General features: G+C 44.4%; 1 protein-coding gene across 10 annotated transcripts in view; it reads left to right on the forward strand.

The window, feature by feature from the left end:
* Window positions 1–24,165, forward strand: part of LOC143841024 (uncharacterized) — a 182,623-nt gene that overhangs the window by 89,574 nt on the left and 68,884 nt on the right. The window contains exon 4 of one of the 10 annotated variants that reach the window (XR_013232532.1): window positions 1,720–2,270. The exons of the other annotated variants lie outside the window; for them this stretch is intronic. The gene's annotated coding sequence lies outside the window, so the exon portion shown is untranslated. Of the gene's footprint in view, window positions 1–1,719; window positions 2,271–24,165 lie in introns of those variants that run through there. 10 annotated transcript variants of the gene reach the window in all.

The following is a 24,165-nucleotide window of genomic DNA, read 5'->3' on the forward strand; positions in this document are numbered from 1 at the left end:
TCACAACTATCTGCCCACCCACAGTGACCTCAAATCATGTCTGGAAGCTTCCCCCCCCACCACCACGCAGTTTGGCCTGGAGGAAATTTGTAAAGTGGTACCATCACTTTGTCTGAATTGAACACTATACTTCTTTTGATACAGCCCAAAATCCCATTTGCCATCAAGTCACATTGCTGACTCATGCCCTTCCTTGCACACCCAGGGAATTGCTTATCACCACCGTAGGTTGATAGGTGGATTTCCTCCAGGCCAGGGTAGATTCTGGAGATTTGGTGGAAGGATCACTCAGGCATGACATTGGGGTGTGAGTGGGCAGGTAGTTGTGAGTTCCTGCATTGTACAAAGGGTTGGACTAGATGACCCTGGAGATCCCTTCCAACTTTATGATTCTTCTAGTAATCAAGCCCGCTGTACGAAAAATACAGTGGGCGCTAGGTAAGGGAGCCCCCGGCAGTCGCCCGCAACGCCGCCGGCGGGGGCTCCCTTTGCCGGCGGCCTGACGCGGCAAGAGGCGTCAGACCGCCGGCAAAGGAGCAACTGCGAGCCGTGCTCCGTGTGGCTCACAGTTGCTCCCTTGTCAGCAGGGCGGGAATCGGCCAGGCAAAGCGCCTGCCGATTGGCCCGGCCGATGGTCTGTCTGGAGGAAGGGGCCAATCAGCACCCATCCTCATCCCGGACAGAGCCCGCCCTAACTCCTCCCACTAAGCCCTTACGGCTTTATTTAGTCTGCGGTGCCCGCGGCGCTGCGGGCTGTGTTAAGATGATTCATGTTCTGTGTATGGTCTACTAAGACACCTATATCCTTTTTGAACATACTACTGCCAAGACAGGTCTCCCCATCGTCTATAATGATGTATTTGATTTCTCCTATCTAAATGTAGAACATAACATTTATCACTATTGAATTTAATTTTATTTATTTTAGCCTAGTTTTCCAGCCTATCAAGATCATCGTGTATTCTGATTCTGTCTTTTGATGTTCTTGCTACCCTACCTAGTTTAGTATCATCTGCAAATGTACTAAGCACCCCCTCTATTCCCTCATCCAAATCATTTATTGATTGGCAATTATTAGAGTGGTTGGTGATGGAATTTTTAAGAAATGCTTATCTGGTTTTATTGTTAAACTAGCTTCAAAGCCCATTCCTAAGAACAGGCCCTGAAAGGGTCCCCTCCCCTGGCCTCTGGCCAGGCAGCTTAAGGTGGCTTTGGGCGACAGCTTGCAGCCAAAACAAGTGGAGCGGGTGGGGGCTGGGCAGCTTGTTAGCAGGGCCGAGACAGAGCTCTTTAGCATGCAGTCAGCAGGCCGGGAGGCCCTCGTGAGCAGGCCCAGCCTAGCAGGCCAGGAGGCCCTCATTAGCAAGCCCTACACCATGACCCTTTGCCCAGGGCCCTCTCACCTGCTGCTGGCTCCAGGCACTGAGGCGTCTGAGAGCAAAGAGTCCAGGGCTGGAGGGCAGGAGCCGTAGGGGCAGGGCCAATCAGGACAAAGCTGGCTGCACCCTGATTGGCCCTATTCCAACTTGGACAGCCGGACACGTCCCACCCCTAGGCTATTTCAGAAATATATAGAGAAACAACAATGGATAAGGATAATTGTTTTCATTGTTTAATAGTTTTAAACCCTATGTAATTTATCCTATGTTGACAGCTTTTGGGATAGGTGGTATACATTTAATAATACATTTAAAACATTTGCTTCACGTCATTCTTTAGGCTGCCTCTTCTGTTACAAAACTTCAAAGGTCTGCAGAAATAGTGGAAAAAGCACAGAAGATTGGCATAATGGATGAGGTCCAATAAATAGGAGATGCAGATTTCAATCTACATTGAATTGAAAAACCACTGGAAGACATTTCAAGTACAACACAGAACAGAGTAATGTAAATAAAGGAACTCAAACAAGGCTTCAGCAAATCAGATCAACTTTTCTCTAATAAAAAAAGAACCTTTCATTTACAGTTTCACAATAGTCAAATTCTTCTTGTCAGATATTAGACAGACTGACAATGACTTTCTGAAGAGCCATAAAGTTTTAAGAATACACAGCAAACACATCAGATCTTATGCTGGTCACATCATTTTCTCATGTGTATTATGTGCTGAGCCAGTTATCTTTAATTTGCAGGATCTAGCAAATCTGATTGCACAGTCTAGATGTAATGGGTCCTTCTGCCTTCACTGCTCCAAATGGTTTCCATGGCTTTCTGTACTGAACTGAGGAAGAAGCTTTATTTTCTCCAGATGTGTCCAACAGTTTGTGTTACAGCACTGAAGTTATCATTTACCGGTTAGCTATGTCAGGTAACCATGTAGCTGGGTACTGGAATCGTCATTTAATAATGCAGTCATAAGCAAAGTTGTACCTTAGTAGGGTTGGGTGCTTCAGCCGCCAAAGGGGCCGTTCCAGCCCGAAGCAGCCAGTACCGCATGTGGGGGAAGGGGTGGTGCCGGTGCCGGCACCGCCCCCCCCTACACCGCAGCGCTGGCTGCTTCGGGCTGGAACGGCAGCTTTGGCGGTCAACGCACCCAAGTCCATTTCAATCAATAGACTTTGAAGGGTGTAACTCTACTGAGGATTGCAAGGTAAACTGAATGCTTTTTCAACTGGTAAATAATATAATTTAGTTTTTTAGAGCAATACCACTGTTTGATTCCTTCTTTGTGAGAAACTAAACAAAAGATGTGAATGCAGAATTCACAGCACAAGGATTCCGCATGTGAGATGGGAGTTTAACGGTGCTTTGTAGTACCATCTTAAGCAGAGTTGAACTATTTTAAATCCATTAAGTTGCCTTATACTGAATTAGACCTTCAGTCCATCAAGTTCAGTATTGTCAGACTGGCAGCAGCTCCCTGGGATCTCAGGAGATGGCCCTTCACATCACCTACTTTCTGATATGTTGGACTGCTGCCTTTGAGTAACCAGCGTTGTTTGGAATTAATGGAATGGAGACTGTGATCTACGTGTGACAGGCTCTTGTTTCTGCTACTATTTGCCTGAGCCATGCAGTTGCTAAAGAGATAATGGTGTCCTTCAAAGGTCAGAATGTGTTCCCTTAAATATTTCAGATATTGTTCTGTAAATAGAAATCCCTCCTCCTTGCTGTTGACCCCCTCCTTATGGCTCTGTTGGCAGGCCCGGAGAGTTGCAGAAGTTTATTCCCCCCTCCATCTCCAAACAGCTCAAGGCCCCACTACCTGCCATTGAATCCAGTTGCGGTCATGCTCCTCCACCACTGCTGGGCCTGGGGCAGCATCCAATGTCATTCTTCACTGTTTCTGTGATGGAGCAATTGTTGGTGTCTTCTGCTGCTTCTGCCAGCCTCAGAGTGGCTGCCAGCATTGTCCATTGCTGTAGCTGACCTGAAGAAGCTGCCAGTGTCCACTGCTGCCCTTCTTCATCCTAATCATATCATGATTGACCCCAATAAAGCAACCATTGTGAGTCAGACAAATGCAGCATAAACTTTGCTTTGGAAGCAACTGTCTTGTGCTTCCTTATTTTTAAACTGGTTATTATTTTTAAAATCTGTGTCTCTGGATTGTTCATCCTATTTGAATGCAGGAGTTCCCTTCCTTTTTCTGACATGAATTGTTTTGCACAGTAGCAACATCTTGAGTGATTATCACAGACCAAGTATTTAAGCAAGCCAGATGGTTCTGGTGTAAAAAACTCTCAGATGCACAGTAAGTAAAAGAAAGTTGCATGGCAGGTGTTTACACAGAGGCACATACATATACACAGTGGCCCCCTTCTCTTATTTCCTGACACATGGAGAGCAGCAAAATGTGGTATACACTCCACATCACACGTCAACTTCAAGCATAGACCAAATCATCCGTGGAAATGGCTGCAATTAGGAAAAATTGAAACCCAAACAAACTACAGTAACCTGAAGACTTTCAATACCCTCCAGGCAGGAGTTAATGGAAAGACAGACCAGTTTGTACTTTATATACTGTCTCCAAATAATAGCTCTGATCTTTATAATTAAGCAATATCAATGTTTACACTGATAGCAGTGTAACATTTAGGATGTTTCCCCTTTTGCCTATGGGGCACAAAACACCTACTTTTTGAATGAATACATTTCAAAGGAATAAAACTTTACAGTATGTGGGATCTACAGCCAAACCAGTTCTCAGTATAGACTCTGACTTTTTGTTCTGTCAGCTTGGTCCAAATGAGCATATGGTGAAAAGATGATCTGAATACTTGATGAAAACCACATCTCAACAAGGTTCAGTTTGGCTCAGCGACCACTTCTTCATGTATAAGCCTATCTGCTCCTTAACATCTGGTGAAGAAAACATGCTCAAAATCTTGGCTATCAGGGAAACAACTAATATAGATACAATACAGACTTTCATGGGTGGCTCTGACCTAGAAAAAAATTGGGTGCCCTGGGGTGTCCTCCAAATCCTTTCAAAAAGTCATTCAAGGCATTCAAAGCAAAACGAACAGTAAAATGTATTCCACATGAATGCTTGCTGATTACACCTATATTGATTGTCAGCCTACCTTTTGATATCAGTATGATACAGCTGAGGGAAACCAGATTTCTTCTCTTGTTTCTTGCATCTTGACATGGTTACAGGTACTAAAGAACTCATTACTGATATGACTCCTTTTTAATATGATTCTTGGAATTGTCTGTGGCCACTTGGAGAGAATGAAATTCACCATTTTCTTTCCTTTGGAAGGCATGACCTATTTCATTGTTCCGTTTACTGTGGCTCTTCTGGATTGCAGTTGGATTGGTTTATCTTTATTAATTGATACCAAAATTATCCTCTGAGGACCATGAACCCGTTTGTTTTTCTTTTTATAATGTTTATTTTTTAAATCTTAGTTTTAGTTGCATCACCCAAAATATTTCTCATTTATGTCTAACTTAGTGTTAAATCTTGTGATGTGGAATGAGGGGAACTAAAGCTGTAAGCCTTCCTTTTACCCACAAACCACAAAGAGGCAGCTACCATTAAAGATGTTTGACTTGCTTCAGCTTCTGTGCTTTTAGTGTGACCACGTTAGTATAAGTATCACATTATTTAGCTGTAACCTTCTTTTAAACTGGAGCATCCACATAATGGCTGGACAAGTGGAGATTTATTTGATCAGAACCACAATTTCTTGGCATATAAGGTGAACACCATGGCTGCCAAACCTCTAGCAGTTGAATTAAGTTTGAAATGAGAGGTTTTCTAGAAGTGGCCAAAAAGAACCATATATATTTTGTTTGTTTGCCCACTTTGCCCAGCCACTCCCTCTAGAGGAGATAAATTTAAATATAAAACCCACTTTTCTATAAGGCATTTTCTTCAACTAGAACTCTCAGGAAAATGACCTCACAACTCCTGATTCTCTCTTTCTCCCAGCAGTTAGCCCCTTCCATACTTTGACCTTGAAGATTATAAGAGGTCTGTAGTTTGAGGGGGCCAATCAGTAACACCATTAAGATGGAACATGTTAGTTATTACACACATCTACCCTTGAGGGAAGGAATAAGGGGTGCTTTACTTCACAGTGAGGTAAATATGGGCTTAATTAATTCCATTAATTAAAATAGAATTGTTATCTTTGGCTGGATCATATCCTTTGATATTATGGGCATTGTGTTGTTCAGTTAGGGCAGCGGTTCTCAGCCTTTTCTTCACCACGACCCCAACTTCGATGCCGAAGCCTAGTGGAGACCCAGCCAGAAGAGCTGCCAGCTAGCGCTGCGGAGGTGCTTCCGCCAGCCCCCCCAGCCGTGGCCATGGGTGACTCCCCGCAGGAGGTGACTGGAGGAGGGTGAAGGCCCTGTCGGGGGAGGGGACCTCTGCTGCTGCCGCCGCCACCACGTCCACGTTGCTTGCTGTCCTGCTCTGGGCAGGGCTTGGGTGTGTGTCTTGCTCCTTTGGCTCGCTGCTCCTCTCCTTTCTCCCTTCTTTTAACCATGGGGGGGGGGTTTCTGCGGCAGCCCTGCTGCAGAGCACACAGGGCTTGCCGGATGGAGTCAGGTGGGATGGGGCAATTTTGGACCCGCAGGGGGAGGGGGTTGATTTCTTGCCAGCTCTAAAGGAGCTGAGTGAAGTGTTTCAGTGCATTCCTCAGCAGGCACAGGTGCGACCCTCCGGGCAGGCTGGGCAGCTGCAGAAGGAGCCAGTGGGGTGCCACCCACTGCCACCACCACCCGCCTACACCCGCTACCACCTGCTGCTGCTGTGGCGGCAGGCAATCTGGCGACCCCGGGGAAGGGGCCAGGCGACCCTAAATTAAGGTGACCAGATTTTAACATTGGTATAGCGGGACACCATTGACCGGGGGGCGGGGGTTCTTGATTAAAATTTGGTCTATATGGAGCAACAAAATTTTTCATAGAAAGCATAGAACGCAAAAATAGTATTGTAATATATATATTTTTACTTGCAGCATAAGTACAATTTGCTAGGTGCCCCCAGATGTCCCTCCAAAAGTGGGACAATCTGGTCACCTTACTCTAAATGGAGTTGTTGGGTTCATGATAAATGTAACCCTGTAAAATTATAATACGTAGGGGAAAAATAAAAGAGTATGAGAAGCGACAAGAAAAGGACAGAGACCAGACAGAAAATTCTCTTTATTAGTAATAGGTTGTTTAATCCTGACTTGAACTGACATTCATAGGTGTAAAAATAACTTGTGTGTGGGTTTGTATATCTGACAAATATTTTCTCTTGCAAGTGGACATTGCATTTCCATAAAAGGCTTCTGATAACAACAGAGCCTCGCTCGTATTCTGCTTAAAATGCATGAAAACCACAAAGCCATGTTCTTCCATCTCTTCCAGCCATTTCCCCTCCTTGCAATGGAAGTATTGTCCAGTGTGACAGAGGGTCAGACTAGAGGCACATTTATAGACCTCCGACATCTGGAATTCATTTCTTTTGCTTGAAGGGACTGTACATGCCAGACACAGTCAATTTAATAACATCTCTCTTGCTTCGTTGTTGGCTGCCTCTGATGGTCAGATAATGAGATCTCTACAGTCAGTGAAAGTGTTTATGTGTTTATGTGACTGCAGGTATGTACTATTTTGTGCAAATCTTATCATTGAATGTTGTATGGTCCGGCATAAGCTCAGATATCTTGGTAGAAAGATGAGAAGAAATAGGCTTGTGATGGGAGACAGAGAAGGCCTTCAAGTGGTCATAGATGATGACATTTTCCTTTTATTGTGCTCAGCAGCAGGATTGAGAGATCTCCTTTTCTCCCTCCTTTGCAGAAGCAAACTCTGTCTGCTTTCATTAGCGCATATTTTTACTTGCTGCTAGGGAATCAACTTTGACCTCCAACATGTTTATGAGAATAAGAACCATTGCTATACAACACTTGCCAAACCTGGCTCTCATAAACTGTTTTTCTTTTTAAATTAAGTTTTGGATCCGGACAGCATCCCTTGAGTAAACTCACTAAGCAGTGTGAAATCATTATACCAATTTCAGCTCCACACATCATCTGAAATTGCTGCCAAGGTTTAGATAAATATCTGTGTTTTGCTCTCCCTCTTTTGATGGAATGTAAGAGCAAACCATTGTGCCACCTTTATGAGGAGAATTATTTTCTGTCTCCTACAAGAGCAGGCTACAGACCTGAACATCAGTTGAACTAGCTTTGGGAACTTTTTCCTTATTTTTATAAGGAACTTCACATATTGGATATGTCATAATACTTTCAGAATGAACAAAACATAAAAAGATATACATGCATACTTTTCAGTGGGATAGGCACTGATTTCTTCCAGTAAAACTGTCAGGGTCCGCCGGGTCTTTGCCACGCTTCGGGTCCGCCACATTGTTCGGTGAGGGAGACCCGGGACTAGACGGCTTTATCGTTAGGAAACAGCGTCTCAGAATGGAGTCGGTATTCTCTCTCCCGCTCCTGGGTTCAGGGTAGTTCCTTCACTACGCCTCCAACCCCGTCTCCTGATTGACGCTTCCTTAAGTAGCCTCTCTAGCCCCTGTCTCCACCCTCCGGGCTTCTCAGGCGGACCTCGCCCTTCCGGGACTCCGCGTCTCTCCGCCACCGCCCCGCCCTGGGTTTCTCCCTTGCTCTCCCCGCTTGTACTGACTGCCCCTGTGCTACCGTTTCCCCCACCCCTGGCGAACTGATTCCCCACATCCCTTTATGTAAGTTTCGTATCCAAAGAGAGTCTGTCGGGATCTCTTCCTCTATATCTTCCTTTCTTAGGTTTCAGCTCCTGTCCGCACGCTCCTTCTCCGGACCCCCCGCGCTGCCCAAACTAGTCGTTCTCGACAAAAACAAAAATGTGTTTGTGGCTTCTTAGAAAATTCTCTCAACAGTGATGGTCGGGAAAGTTGTATATTTAGTGAGTAGCATTGATACGACTGAAAGATCACCAGGCTATTTCTCTATGTGAATTGTCCTCTTTGATGATTTACTCATATTTTAAGAATCAGGAGCCTGGCATTTTGAAGAGGCTACCAAGCAGTATGAGAAAATAACTGCCTGTTTGTAGTACTGATGAACTTTCTCTTCTATTTCTAGGAAGGACAGGCTATAAAAATAAATATTATTATTACTAGTATCAAAGCCCATTTTAAAAATGGGCTTTGAAAGGGGTCCAATGGGGAAGGAGAAGCCCAATGGGTCAGGGGAAGGCCCCCCCACCAGCTCCCTACCCTGGCCAGCAGCCCGTTGGCCCACAAACCCCTTAGTGGGCCAACATGCACTGGAAACCTCCGCCAGCTCCCTCCCCACACCAGCCTCCCGCTCGGTGGCATTACCACGGCGGCCAGCAAGCTTCTGGCAGCGAGGCCAGGTAAGTGCCTCGCTGCCAGGCAAGCTGGTGGTGAGCAGCTGGAGTGGCAGTGGTCCGTCGGAGGCTTGCTGACTGCTATGGATGGAGCGCCAAGCCTGTTGCCCGGCCAACCTGCGCGGCCGCCGCTATCAAGCCCGCGCCTCCCATCCAGCCACACAGCAGCAGCCAGCAGCAGCCAGGCCACCCCATGGTGGCTGGGTCCAGTGTGGGGGAAGGGCTCTTCGCCATCCAGGAACCCTAGAATCATAGAATCATAGAGTTGGAAGGGGCCACACAGGCCATCTAGTCCAACCCCCTGCTCAATGCAGGATCAGCCCAAAGCATCCTAAAGCATCCAAGAAAAGTGTGTATCCAACCTTTGCTTGAAGACTGCCAGTGACTGACCCTCTGGCAGCGAGGCTGGGCAAGCGGCTTGGGTGTGGCTTGTGAAGGCAGGTGCTCTAGGGATTGGCCCACTGGAGCAGCAGAAGAACAGGTTGGATCGCAGGTTCTAGTCTTGGCCAGCGCTGCCCAGATGGCCCTTTCTCAAATATTAAGAGGAACCTGTGGTAAGGATTATTTTGTTCAATTATCATTTCTAATCATGTTCAGGGCACAGGCTGGTAGAATTTTGTCAAGAGAATACAACGGTCATAGCAAACACTCTTTTCCAACAACCCAAGAGACGACTCTACACATGGACATCACCAGACGATCAACACAGAAATCAGATTGACTATGTGCTCTGCAGCCAAAGATGGAGAAGCTCTATACAGTCAGGAAAAACAAGACCAGAAGCTGATTGCGGTTCAGATCATCAGCTTCTTGTTGCAAAATTTAGGATTGAAGAAAGTAGGGAAAAGCACTAGGCCACTCAGGTATGAACTAAATCATATCCCCGACGAATATACAGTAGAGGTGACAAATAGATTTAAGGAATTAGATCTGATAGACAGAGTGCCTGAAGAATTATGGACGGAGGTTTACAACATTGTACAAGAGGTAGCAACTAAAACCATCCCAAAGAAAAAGAAATGCAAGAAATCAAAATGGCTATCTGAGGAAGCTTTACAAATGAGAAGGGAAATGAAAGGCAAGGGAGAAAGAGAAAGATACACCCAACTGAATGCAGAATTCCAGAGAAAAGCTAGAAGAGATAAGAATGCCTTCTTAAATGAACAGTGCAAACAAATAGAAGAAAACAATAGAATGGGGAGGACCAGAGATCTTTTCAAGAAAATTGGAGATATGAAGAGAACGTTTCATGCAAAGATGGGTATGATAAGGGACCAAAATGGTAGGGACCTCATAGAAGAAGAAGAGATTTTAAAAAGGTGGCAAAATTATACAGAAGAACTATACAAGATCGAGCTTAACATCCCTGATAATCACAATGGGGTAGTTACTGTCCTGGAGCCAGACATCCTGGAATGTGAAGTCAAATGGGCCTTAGGAAGTCTGAGCAACAATAAAGCAGCGGTGGTGACAGCATTCCAGTTGAACTATTCAAAATCTTAAAAGACGATGCAGTAAAAGTGCTAGTATGCCAGCAAATTTGGAAAACTCAACAATGGCCACAGGATTGGAAAAGGTCAGTTTACATTCCAATCCCAAAGAAGGGCAATACCAAAGAATGTTCAAACTACTGTACCATTGCACTCATTTCTCATGCTAGCAAAGTTATGCTCAAAATCCTACAAGCTAGGCTCCAGCAATATGTGGACCGAGAACTTCCAGAAGTACAGGCAGGATTTCGAAGAGGCAAAGGAACTAGAGATCAAATTGCCAACATATGCTGGATCACGGAGAAAGCTAGAGAGTTCCAGAAGAACATCTACTTCTGTTTCATTGACTATGCTAAAGCCTTTGATTGTGTGGAGCACAACAAATTGTGGCAAGTTCTTAAAGAGATGGGAATACCAGAGCATCTTATTTGTCTCTTGAGAAACTTATATTTAGGTCAAGAAGCAACAGTGAACTGAACATGGAATCACTGATTGGTTCAAAACTGTGAAAGGAGTTTTGGCAAGGCTGTATACTGTCGCCTTGCATATTTAACTTGTATGTGGAGCACATCACGAGAAAGGCGGGATTAGAGGAGTCACAAATTGGGATCAAGATTGCAGGGAGAAATATCAACAACCTCAGATATGCAGATGATACCACTCTAATGGCAGAAAGTGAAGAGGAACTAAAGAGCCTTTTGATGGGGGTGAAGGAGGAGAGTGCAAAAGTCGGCTTGAAACTCAACATCAAGAAAACGAAGGAGGAAGGATGACCCGGGAAACTACAGACCAGTGAGTCTGACCTCTGTTGTGGGGAAGATAATGGAGCAGATATTAAAGGGAGCGATCTACAAACATCTGGAGGACAATTTGGTGATCCAAGGAAGTCAGCATGGATTAGTCTCCAACAGGTCTTGCCAGACCAACCTGGTTTTCTTTTTTGACCAAGTAACAGGTTTGCTGGATTGTGGAAATTTGGTTGATGTCATTTGCTTGGATTTTAGTAAAGCTTTTGACAAGGTTACCCATGATGTTCTGATGGAAAAGTTGAGGGACTGCAATCTGGATTTTCAGATAGTCAGGTGGATAGGGCATTGGTTAGAGAACCGCACTCAAAGAGTTGTCAATGGTGTTTCATCAGACTGGAGAGAGGTGAGTAGCGGGGTACCTCAGGGCTTGGTGCTCAGCCCAGTACTTTTTAACGTATTTATTAATGATATAGATGAGGGGGTGGAGGAACTACTCATCAAGTTTGCAGGTGACACCAAATTGGGAGGACTGGCAAATACTCCGGAAGATAGAGACAGAGTTCAGCGAGATCTGAACACAATGGAAAAATGGGCAAATGAGAACATGATGCAATTTAATAAAGATAAGTGTAAAGTTCTGCATCTGGGTTAGAAAAATGAAAAGCATGCCTACTGGATGGGGGATATGCTTCTAGGTAACACTGTGTGTGAATAAGACCTTGGAGTACTTGTGGACTGTAAACTAAACATGAGCAGGCAGTGTGATGCAGCGGTAAAAAAGGCGAATGTCATTTTGGGCTGTATCAACAGGAGCATCACATCAAAATCACAAGATGTCATAGTCCCATTGTATACGGCACTAGTCAGACCACACCTGGAGTACTGTGTGCAGTTATGGAGGCCTCACTTCAAGAAGGATGCAGATAAAATTGAAAGGGTACAGAGGAGAGCGACAAAGATGATCTGGGGCCAAGGGACCAAGCCCTATGAAGATAGGTTGAGGGACTTGGGAATGTTCAGCCTGGAGAAAAGGAGGTTGAGAGGGGACATTATAGCCCTCTTTAAGTATCTGAAAGGTTGTCACTTGGAGGAGGGCAGGATGGTGTTTCTGTTGGCTGCAGAGGAGAGGACACGCAATAATGGGTTTAAACTTCAAGTACAACGATATAGGCTAGATATCAGGAAAAAAATTTTCACAGTCAGAGTAGTTCAGCAGTGGAATAGGCTGTCTAAGGAGGTGGTGAACTCCCCTCACTGGCAGTCTTCAAGCACAGGCTGGATACACACTTTTCTTGGATGCTTTAGGATGGTTAGGTCTGATCCTGCGTTGAGCAGGGGGTTGGACTAGATGGCCCCTTCCAACTCTATGATTCTATGATTCTATGAAGATCATGGCATCCGGCCCTCTCAATTCCTGGCATATAGATGGGGAAGAAATGGAGGTAGTGACAGATTTTATTCTCCTGGGCTCCAAGATCACTGCAGATTGGGACTGCAGCAAAGAAATTAAAAGACGCTTGCTCCTGGGGAGGAAAGCTATGGCAAATCTAGACAGCATCCTAAAAAGCAGTGACATCACCCTGCCAACAAAAGTGCGTTTAGTCAAGGCTATGGTATTCCCAGTTGCAATGTATGGCTGCAAAAGTTGGACCATAGGGAACGCAGAGTGTCAAAGAATTGAGGCTTTTAAACTCTGGTGCTGGAGAAGACTTCTGCGAGTCTCTTGGACTGCAAGGCGAACAAACCGGTCAGTCCTGGGGGAGATCAGCCCTGACTGCTCCTTAGAAGGCCAGATCCTGAAGATGAAACTCAAATACTTTGGCCACCTCATGAGAAACTCAAATACTTTGGCCACCTCTCACTCCCTGGAGAAGAGCCTAATGCTGGGAGCGATCGAAGGCAAAAGAAGAAGGGGACGACAGAGAATGAGGTGGCTGGATGGAGTAACTGAAGCAGTAGGTGCAAACTTAAATGGACTCCGGGGAATGGTAGAGCAGCGGTCCCCAACCTTCTTGTAGTCAGGGACCGCCTCCGACGGTGGGAGAGAGCCGGCGGCCCAGCCACAGCAGCTGCACGTAAACGTGCACGGGCAGTTGCCGCACATGCGCGTTTTCGCCACTAGGTGGCACTAACGTGCATGTGCAGAACAGCCGCATGTGCGCATTTTCGCCAGCAGGGGGCACAAACACGCGTGCCAGCGGCTCCGCGCGTGCGCGTTTGCATCGCTGGCGTGCCAGCGGCCGTGCCTGCCTCTTCCCCCCCTCTCACTGTGGGGGGAGGGGAAGGAAGGCACGGCTGCTGGCGGCCCGGTACCATGGCCTTAATGGCCTGGTACCGGGCCACAGACCGGGGGTTGGAGACCTCTGTGGTAGAGGACAGGAAGGCCTGGAGGATCCATGGGGTCACGATGGGTCGGACACAACTTCACACCTAACAACAACAACAATCATGTTCATTTTAGACGCACTTAAAAATCCTACAAGATATATTTCACTAGCAAAAACATCAGGATAACAAAAAACGGAGAAGTTACTTTCTCACATCAGTTACAATATCCTGGGGGGGGAAACACTATCATCTGTTCCCATGTGCAAAATAGGTAGTGTTTCCAATATCCTAATGGGCCTGGAATATTCTTGTAATTAGAATTAATTTCTAGAACAAATAGATCTGTTACCTTGGAGAAAATGGCAGCTTTGGATTCTATGGTATCACATCCCCATTCAACTCCTTTTCCTTCCCAAACTCTGTCCTTCCATGGTACTGCCCCCAAAGCTGGAGATGACAGCCTAAAATATTAACCCCCCATAAGTGGGTCTGTGACAATATACTTCAAAGGAGTCTCTATACAAAGAACAGCATCATATTCTATGGACTGTATCTCATTATACCCTACCAAGGATAATTCAGTCCAAGTATAAGAATCAGTGTGGTGTAGTGTTTACAGTGGGGCAGTAATTATCTCTTTTAACAACCTCAAGGGCTGTTATGAGGATATAGGGGGAAAAGAAAGAACCATGGATGCTCCCTAGTGCTCCTTGAGACAAAAATATGTAGGGAGAGGAGAAAATATATGGATAGTCGAGCTACGACAGCATCTTCATGCCAGTGTCTCAGTTTCTGAAGGTTTATATAGACCCAGATGCTAATAGGGTTTTAAACCGTATACAACATTTCTATCAACCTCACCATAGTCACCTTCCAGTCTGTTCTCATTTGTTCATTTTAATGCAGACAATAGCAGCAACTGCTATAGACAGTACTTTTGAAGATACCAAGAATGGTTTAAAGTTTATAACACCATGGGAAGCCAAAGAGCTCTTGCAGCTATTGTGACTATGGGTCCTGAGCCAAAGAAGTTTAAAGCAGATTTAACAGAGATTTAGCAAAACCTCTAGGCAGAAGGTACTGGTTTGACAAACCCGCTAGTTCCAAAGTGCTGAGTAAACAGAGATTTAATGTCGCAATAGAACTGACTGGGAAGTTTGGTTTATTGAATGACATCTTTTTTTCTCCTATAATCCTCTTCTTTACATCACACAGCAACCGCAAATTCCTATTATGGAATTAAAATGCATTTCCTTTTTCAGGTTTCGGACAAAGCCAGCAAATTTCTATGAAATCCCTTTATGCAGCTAAGAGATTACATTCCAAAGATAATGTTGCAGTTTTAAGTAGTATTATCACAGTTTGTGTAGGTCTTCTTCCTGACACAAAATATCTCCTTTTAATGCCCATGTTTCTAGAATCAAAGTACGTACTTCACACCGTAATGAAATACTGACAGGTGTGTGTTTTTTTAATGACTCTGAAAGTTATAGCTGCAATGACAGTTGCCAGGAACCTTCCTCATAGAACTATGCTTGAGTTTGTTCAAAATGGTTTTCAGGAAAATTGACATCCTGTTTTTCAATCTTCGTACAGCTCTGCATCATGTGCAATTATTACACTAGTGATTCAAGAGTAAAAATATATGCTTCTTAATCTCATTCTAGAAAAAGACTTTTCTATTATCTGCAAATTTTTAAAATAAAACATTGTATTTGGATTCAAAGTTTCTGGACAGTATTCTAGTACATGCTTAAAATATAAATTCAGACATTCCATAGGAATGGCCCTCAGAATTTGTCATTCTAGATGGTTCTGTGATTAATTTCTTTGCAGCTCTAACTATAAATGGCATTTGCCCTGGCATCCAATATTAAGTCGTTATTAGGTTTAAGACTATGTCTGCAGCCCTATCATATGAGTAATAATAATGATGATGAGTAATAATAACAGTCATATATTATTCAGTCATCATCTTGCAATATATTTGCTGAGTGATTTGAAGTGAAAGAAGCTTCTAGGTAATCTGCTTTTGGCAAGAGTTTTGTCTGTGTGGCTTCCCCATTCCCCCCTCCTTCTGTAGAATCATATAAATCTTGAACAGTCATCCTTCAGAACTTTGCTTCCATTTGTTCAAATTTTGGCTTGCTGATTCCAAGAAAGAAGATATTAAATTATTCTATGATATTATCAGGCTTCAAACTACTGTACACTATACTTTTCTTTCTTGTAAGGATGAAGAAACTTGATGAGAGAAATGGTCATCACGGGTGGAAATAATAATTACATATAATTAGCTACTTGATGATAGAAACCTGTATTGAATAATATACAGTTTCATCTGAAAAGGACAGTTACCTTCTACATCATCCAGGACCATCGTAGACTTCAAGGGACTAAATAAAGAGGTTACAGATATGCAAAAATTGCAGTAAAAATGTGGTTCATTTTTCAAGGAGTCAGATTCCAGAGGAAGGAAAGAACTTTTTTGGGGGGTGGGAGAAATTGTCCTTTGTGACGGGTTTACTATTACAGAAAAGATGGGAGCAGGCAGATGGCAAGTGAATTTGTGCAGGGCAGTATCTACCAAGGAACTATAATATTTGCTGTGGATATCTGAGGATAGGTCTCATCTCTCAAAGGAGAGAAAGAATGCTTTGAGAAAGCAGAGCTGAACTACAAATGATTTACAGTGTATATTTGAAGGAACAATAGATTGCAACAACCAGATGTAATATGTCCACCACTGGAATCTAGCCAGGTTTGTGTTCCACAAAAGGAAAAAGGGCACTGCCAGAAGAACAAAATGCAAGTGGGAAAATACTCCCACCATCTGACCATGATTGTTTTAAATTCTTCTGTGTATCAAACTTTCAAAGTACATTGTCCCTTCTACCAAATATCTTCATTATTCATTCATCCAGGATTTTGGTACTTGGCTCTACAGATGTTGGTGTGGCAAGGAAAATAATAATAATAATGAACATAGCTGAATAAATGAATAATAAACATAGCTGAAGGTGGTTCCTGGACAAAACTGTGTGTGGGTGGTGAGAGAAGGACCCAGAGAAGGCTAAAAATAGGGGGGTTGTCAGGTGGAAAGAATAAATAGTGTGGGGAAGCTGAGACAGGGGGACATTGGTGCCTTTTGCAAGTCCTTGCAGGTTCCTCTCTATGCAACTGGGTTCACCTTGGCTACAAGCACTGCACAGCTGGGCCATAGTTTTCCTGGGTAGAAGGTGTCAGATTAGGGTCGGCAAAAAACTGAAGATGGGGAGAAGATATAGGTAGGCTGGCTGGTGGATGGGAAGGGGAGTTTTTCAAGGAAGGGAAGGAAGGAAATAGTGAGGGAGAGGGAAATTCACCTGTAAGTCCTTGCAGGTTCCCAGTATTGCCATGCTATCCTACATCTCAAAGCTGCTTTAATGAGCAAATTCTTATGGCAATTAAAATTTTGAATTGTTTTATATATCTTAATGCTTCTCCTTCAAGTGAAGCAGTAGATTGGACTCTATAGGTACTGGTTTAGACTGCAGGAGGGGTTTCATTTTTTTGATCCTTCCAATCATAGAAAACTCCCTGTGTGTAATAAAGAAGCCATATCTATTGTGCTGCATGAAGGGGCATTAAAAACGACAGTCTACCTGCAGTCTGAAGTGATACAGTCCAGCATTTTGCAGTCTCATTTGGTATAATCAGACAAACTGATGCTGACAGACCAGGATGAATTCAGATTGTCTGAACACTTTTGAAGCTTTATTCCTGGCCCTTTTCATCGGCACTATATTAATTGAAATAGGCTTCAGCATTTAGAAGGATGCCATCGCACAGTGTTCTGTTTCTACGGCCTGACTTACTAGCAGAAATATGCAACAAACGTTATTTTTAAAATTGTTTTTCCACAATTTAAGAAGGTAAGAAATCTACATCAGTCAGTTCAAAATGTATTCTTTTACATGGCTTTGTTTCCATCAGAAAGGTCATTTTGAAAACAGTGAGCTAACTCGAGCAAGCAGGTTTGGGGTTCCTCCTCCTTTGGGGCAGTGATGTAGCTCAGTAGCAGAGCAACTGCTGTGTATAAAGTAGGCCACAAGCTTAAATTATGGAATCTAGTGGCCAGTGATGTGAAAGACCTCTGCTTGAGATCCTGGAGAGCTGCTATCAGTCAGAGGAGACAATATTGACCTTGATGGACCCTGTCGGTATTGTCTGCTTTCAGTATAAGGCAGCTTCATGTGTTCATGGGTATTCTCAGTGGCATTGACCGAGTGGCATCCTAGGAAGCAAAATTTTCTTCATCACTGACTTACCAAAAAAGAGAGTAGAAACAAATGAAGAAACCCTGTATGTATTTACAAATTAAGTCCCACATATTTCAATAGGATTTCCTACTTGCAAGTAAGTGTGCAAACAGAATTGAAGCAATAGCAGTATTAAATGTGTATCAAAGGGTAGCTGGTCTAAAGTAGAACAACTAGATTTGAGTCAACTAGCACCATAGAGATAACAAGATTTTGTGGGTTATGAGCCCTAAGATGCTATGGGCCCCAAATCTGACTATTAAAAATGTATACTACACAATATACCAGATTAGACTTCTACATAGACTTGCTCTATGCAGGTCTGCTCTTGTCCCTGATCTGGAAATTGCAACTGGTACAAAATGCAGCTTCATGGGTCCTTACTAGGTCACTTTGGAGGCCTGCTGGTTAGCTTCTGGATTAAGTTCATGGTTTTGGTTTTGACCTTTAAGGCTATAAGCAGCCAGGGTTCTACCTCTCTGCAGGGCCACATATCTCCTTATACCCCCTGCAGGACTCTTTGCTCTGTGGGTATGAATCTGCTGTTCATCCTAGGGCTGAGGGAGGTATGCCTGGCCTCAAGCAGGGCCAGGGCCTTTTCGGTCCTGACCCCCACCTAGTAAAATGAGCTCCTGGAACAGCTGAGGGCCCTGTTGGCTTGGCTGAGGCTGGGCTGAGAGTGGGGTAATAAGATCACCCCCCCCCCCTTTTCTTAATTGGTTCCCCCACCCCGGCGATTATTGCAGGAGTTCAGTGATTGGGAATTAAAACTGGGAACGGAGGAGTTGAGGCACTGGGGTTGGGTGAAGTGGAGTAACTGTTTGCCACTATTGAGTTGCTGTGATTGTATTGTAAGTTGTTTTAAGCATATTGTAGGGGATTTTAAAAAGTTTTTATGTTTTAATGTAGACTACCACGAGCCAGCCTGGCCAATAATGGGGGTATATAAATCAAATAATAAATAAATTATATATACACACACAAACGTATCTTAACTATTGTGAGCTCTCTATTTAAAAGGGGAATGGCCTCTGGGGCGGGGACTGTCAGGGTCCATCTGGGCCTCTCTGGAATGGGGGCCAACCCCTAGATGCCTCCCCCAGATAGTTGTGCACAGCTCGTTGAGCCTGGCAGCCACAAACTACCTGTCTGCCAATGGAAAGGCCTCAGAACAGTGGTCCCCAACCTTTTTATCACTGGGGACCGGTCAACGCTTGACAATTTTACTGAGGCCCAGCGGGGGGGGGTAGACTTTTGCCGAGGTACGTTGCTGCCGCTGCCTGAGCCCCTGCTCCTCTTGCTTTCCCACCAGTGCCACTGACTTCCCGCTGCCTGGAGGGGGGCGCTGCCAGCAGCAGCTGCGCACTGCCACGCCGAGTGGCAGCCCCAGCCATGGCGGCCACTGGAGAGCACCAAAGGTGAGCCGGCAGCAGAGTGGCAGGGCAACCCCCAAGGCAGCAGCTGGGGAGGAGGATGAGGAGGAGCCACGGCCCGGTACCAATTGATCCACGGACCGGCACCGGTCCCCGGACCGGGGGTTGGGGACTACTGCCTCAGAATACCCCATCTCCTGTGCCGCCGGGCCAGCCCCCCTGAGCACCACTGGTTCAAACCTGCAGAGCATGGTGGCACCCACCGTTGCAAGAATCCCCTGCCAGCCAGAAGCCAGCGCCAGCAGGCACCATTAACATGCTGCCGAGGGAACTGGCCATATCGTCTGTTGCTGCCCCATCAGCTTGCGCCCACACCAGCCAGCAGCGGTGGGAGCCAGCAATGCCATGAGTGGCCGCCCCCCAGAGCCCACTGCCAATACTGCCACATGCTCTGGAAGCCCCTGCCCCCCAAAGCCCGCAGAGCTGCCAGCCAGCAGCGCCAGGTGTCGATGGTGGCAGGAGCACCAGCTCCAGCAAGCCCACTGCCGAGGCAGCCTCCTGTGATGGGAGCCTCTGCCCCCAGCATGTGCCACTGCAAGTGACTAAATCATGCTGGGGGCCGGCTTTCACCCTCTGTCACCGCTCCAGGTCGTAGCCCCTTTGCCTCCTCCCCACTGCTGTCTTGCTTAGCCGCCTCTTCACCCACCATTGCCCGGCCTAGCTCACTCTAGATGCTGCCACTGCCAGACTCCACATGATGGCAGCAGCAGCCGGAGACTGTAGAAGAGAGGGAGGTACTGGATGGCTGCCAGAGGAGAGGGACAGAGACAGGACACAGATCTATGCGTAAAACAGAGAAAAGGGACAGGAGGGGCACATCGGTAGGGAGCATCAGAATACGGACAGACATACGAGGAGCTGCCTATATTAGGTAAGCATTGCAGTATATTTATCATGTGCAGAAAAGCCTGATGTCTCCTAGGGTGAATGAATGAGAAATAATTAGGGTCATTCCACACAACTTAAATGTAGCCGAAGTCCTACCTTTTGTAAACGCTATTAATTTAACATTTCACATGACATCATAAACAAACCGCCAAACTCCCACCAAACTCCAGCAACAATCGGAATTTTATAGCAGGGGGAAATCCAAGAAGTGGATTTCCCCCCGAAAAAACCGCTACACTTCTGAGCACAAGCCGCAACACATCAGCGAAACACATGTGCGTTATTAAAATAGCAATCGAAAGAATGTCCCTCCCTAGCTCCCCCCCTAAGCTTCTGGAGACACGATTGCCATTCCCCCCCCCCTTAAACCGGCGAAAGCAACAAATAAGTGAGGCTTCTTTGGCTGAAGTCCCTCCGCAGAAGTGCTTAACAGTAAAACAAGGCTCCCTTTAAAGTCTTTAAAGTTTCAGAGCACAATACAGCCTCCAACACTGCCCATAATTTCGGCCAGAAATTGCACCCATTGTGGGGGGGGGGGATTTTTCTTTTTTACTTTAAGACCATGTAAACGATTAAGTGCCAGCTCCTACGCCACCGAAAAAGGCATTGAATGAGACATTGAATGAACAAATATTCGTTGCTACTGGTGTTTTCGGGTTTTTAAAAAACAGTTTTTAAAGGGAAAGGGGCTTTTCGGGACCACGAACACAACAATTCATTGGCAGTTCTGTTTTATTGATGGCCAGAGGCAGGAAGAAGCATGGAAAAATATTGCCTCCTTTGTTGTGATTCCGGCAAGACCAGAAGCCTGTGGGGAATGAATAGACAGTTACTGGGACTTCAATATTCCGCTAGAATTGAAGGTGTGCGGAATGACAAAATTCCACTATTAAATATAGTGTTTCTGCATACTGCAAACATTTAGCAACATTGGTCATTGTGCAGAATGGCCCTTATATTTCCTAAACTACAGAGCAGACAACAAGAACAAAGCACATTTGAAACTGGTGTGTCAGTTTTGTGAGTGTGAAATATAAAAGCAAGCAGTCTCCTTGGCTAACATGAGAAACACCATGTAGACTTTAGGAAAATGCCGCAAATTGTGCATTGCTCTGTATCCAATAAATATGGTACATCATCTTTAGTTTATTTAAGATGAGAATTAGGAACTAACAAAGTATTAGTCACAGTCTTTAGTGTATCCAGTCTGTCCTAGAATGTTTCTTCAATTGGTATAAATACAGGATTCCCTTTGCCACACACAGAGCATCTCTTCTGAACACTATCCAATGCATATTAGCCTCCCATCTTCAATGCCTTTAATTTTAATAGCTGTCACACTTGTAAAAATAATCTTTTACCATGGAGCAGAATCTGAATGTTTTTCTGAGACTGTGATTTAAAAAATGAGCTGTCTTGCATGAATGAAAATGTATCTGTGTGAATGTGAGAAAATACTTCATGAAAGTGAAATATTATTAATTATATTTTATTGTGTTTCTTTTATTTGTGAGATGCCTCAAGCAGCTCTCTGGAGAATCAACATACAAATTCTTTTAATATTTCAGACATGTTCATTAAAGAGCTAACAAGACACAGTATCTTTCAATCCACCCACATCTCCTTTTCTGTCTGTTAACTGTCTATCGGGCACCTTGCTTGGCATTCAGTAATCATTGCGACCTTCTCACCCTTCTCTGAAATGAGATGAAACATTTTCCACCCAGTTGGATCACAATTTTGCTAGCCTGCATTTCATAAATATGGTGGAATATTGTGGGTTCCTGATGTCCTTTTAAGTGGAATTTGGAATTTTATTCACTAGTATACAAAATGCAAAAGGCTGTTTGTTTCTTTCAATCTGTGTTGGAAAACAAAGTGTAAACCTACCCTTTTTTACATCTTTTGCTGGTCAGCAGCCAATGTAAATGCTTACACTACGAGAACAAGCCTATTTCCTGCCGTTAAGGCTTTTTTGTTTATCCTAGGGCTACTCACTGCCACTGCCTGCCCCTGACAGACTATTAACCCCTGTTTCTTGCAGGCAAAAACAGATGTGGGTTTCTTAAGCAAATTATTGGTTATTTCGCCACATGTAGTTTTTGCAGTTAAGTGTTTCCAGCTTCTCAGAACATTCCACAGCAATAACATCACATTTTCCCTCAACCTGTTAATTAGCATACATTTTTATCAGCTTGAAAACCACAGCTTGAGTTTGTTAAGAGACAGGCAAACACATACTGGACTTCAGCCCAGCCAACTTAAAAGAGCAATGGAGAGAAGGAAACATTGGGAGCCAGATGTGTGGCTCTCTGAAGTTGAAAATGATTCCATCACTTTCCTTCTAAAGAATCCTCAGTAAGGTTCACTAGCCTTTCAACGTGAAAACTCAAGCCCGAGCACATATTATGATTGCCAAGAAGATAATGCTCAAACTGACCTTTCTGTCTTGAGTGACTCCCATCCCATCCCAGTGGTGACATAATTTGCACAAAGCTCAAAGTTTTGAGCTTTCATGCCTCTACCGAATGTTCAGAGCAGAAACTGGCATGGAATATGTGATGGTGCAAGTTATGTGGTGAACACTTGCATATTTTCTCATATACCTGAGAATTATTTGAAACAGGAGGTCATTTTCAGCAGCAACAATCTAATGACCAAAAGATAGACATGTCAAACAATCATCCTTATAAAGAGTAGCTGCCACTTTGGCCTACAGTGGAAGAAGAGTTGTAGGAATTTTATTTGGATTATAGTGGAGGGGATTTGTGGCAATGATGAGGTACAGGATTCTGGGAAGTGGACAGGCCACGTATGTAACAGAAAAAGAATGCATTGTTTTCTCCGTATCCTTTAACTATCACTGGAATTGTCATAGCAGAAACATTTTCTAGCAGCATTCAGGCAATGCCTATGCTTGAAGTGCACAAGGGCCAAACTGCACTTGACTCTGGATAGACTAGAACTCTGTTATCATTATTTTTTCTTGCTGGGACTTAAAGCAGTCTCTGATGTAGAGGGGAGAGTATTTTCCTATTATGATCTAGATCCTCACAGTTATGCAAGACTAATTGACACAAAATGTGTTCCAGATGTGGATATTGCCTACTTTCACTAAGATATCTCTCCAAATGTATAACTCAGTCTGGCCTCAATTAGTCAACTAGATGTGACTGGAACAGAACCATGGGTCAGCAACAGGGTTACACGTATACTTTCCCCAACCATCACAAAGTTTTGCAAAGTGGTATAAAAAGTCACCAATTGTGGGTGATGGTTCATTACAGAAGAATATTCCAGTTCAGACAAGTAATGTTTCTGGAGAACTTGCAGAACCCTTGTCCATCATCTTCGGGACCTCTTTAAGGACTGGAAATGTCCTGGAGGACTGGAAGAGAGCAAACGTTATTCCGATCTTCAAAAAATGGAGGAAGGATGACCCGGGAAACTACAGATCAGTGAGTCTGACCTCTGTTGTGGGGAAGATAATGGAGTAGATATTAAAGGGAGCGATCTGCAAACATCTGGAGGACAATTTGGTGATCTGACATCTGGAGGACAATTTGTTGTCAATGGTGTTTCATCAGATTGGAGAGAGGTGAGTAGCGGGGTACCTCAGGGCTTGGTGCTTGGTCCGGTACTTTTTAACATATTTATTAATGACCTGGATGAGGGGGTGGAGGGACTACTCATCAAGTTTGCAGATGACATCAAATTGGGAGGACTGGCAAATACTCCGGAAGATAGAGACAGAGTTCAACGAGATTTGAACACAATGGAAAAATGGGCAAATGAGAACAAGATGCAATTTAATAAAGATAAGTGTAAAGTTCTGCATCTGGGTCAGAAAAATGAAAAGCATGCCTACTGGATGGGGGATACGCTTCTAGGTAACACTGTGTGTGAACGAGACCTTGGGGTACTTGCGGATTGTAAGCTAAACATGAGCAGGCAGTGTGATGCAGCGGTAAAAAAAAGGGAAATGCCATTTTGGGCTGTATCAACAGGGGCATCACATCAATATCACAAGATGTCATAGTCCCATTGTATACGGCACTGGTCAGACCATACCTGGATTACTGTGTGCAGTTCTGGAGGCCTCACTTCAAGAAGGACGTAGATAAAATTGAAAGGGTACAGAGGAGAGCGACGAGGATGATCTGGGGCCAAGG

Source organism: Paroedura picta, chromosome 7 (assembly GCF_049243985.1).
Source record: "Paroedura picta isolate Pp20150507F chromosome 7, Ppicta_v3.0, whole genome shotgun sequence".
Classification (NCBI taxonomy): Eukaryota; Metazoa; Chordata; class Lepidosauria; order Squamata; family Gekkonidae; genus Paroedura; species Paroedura picta.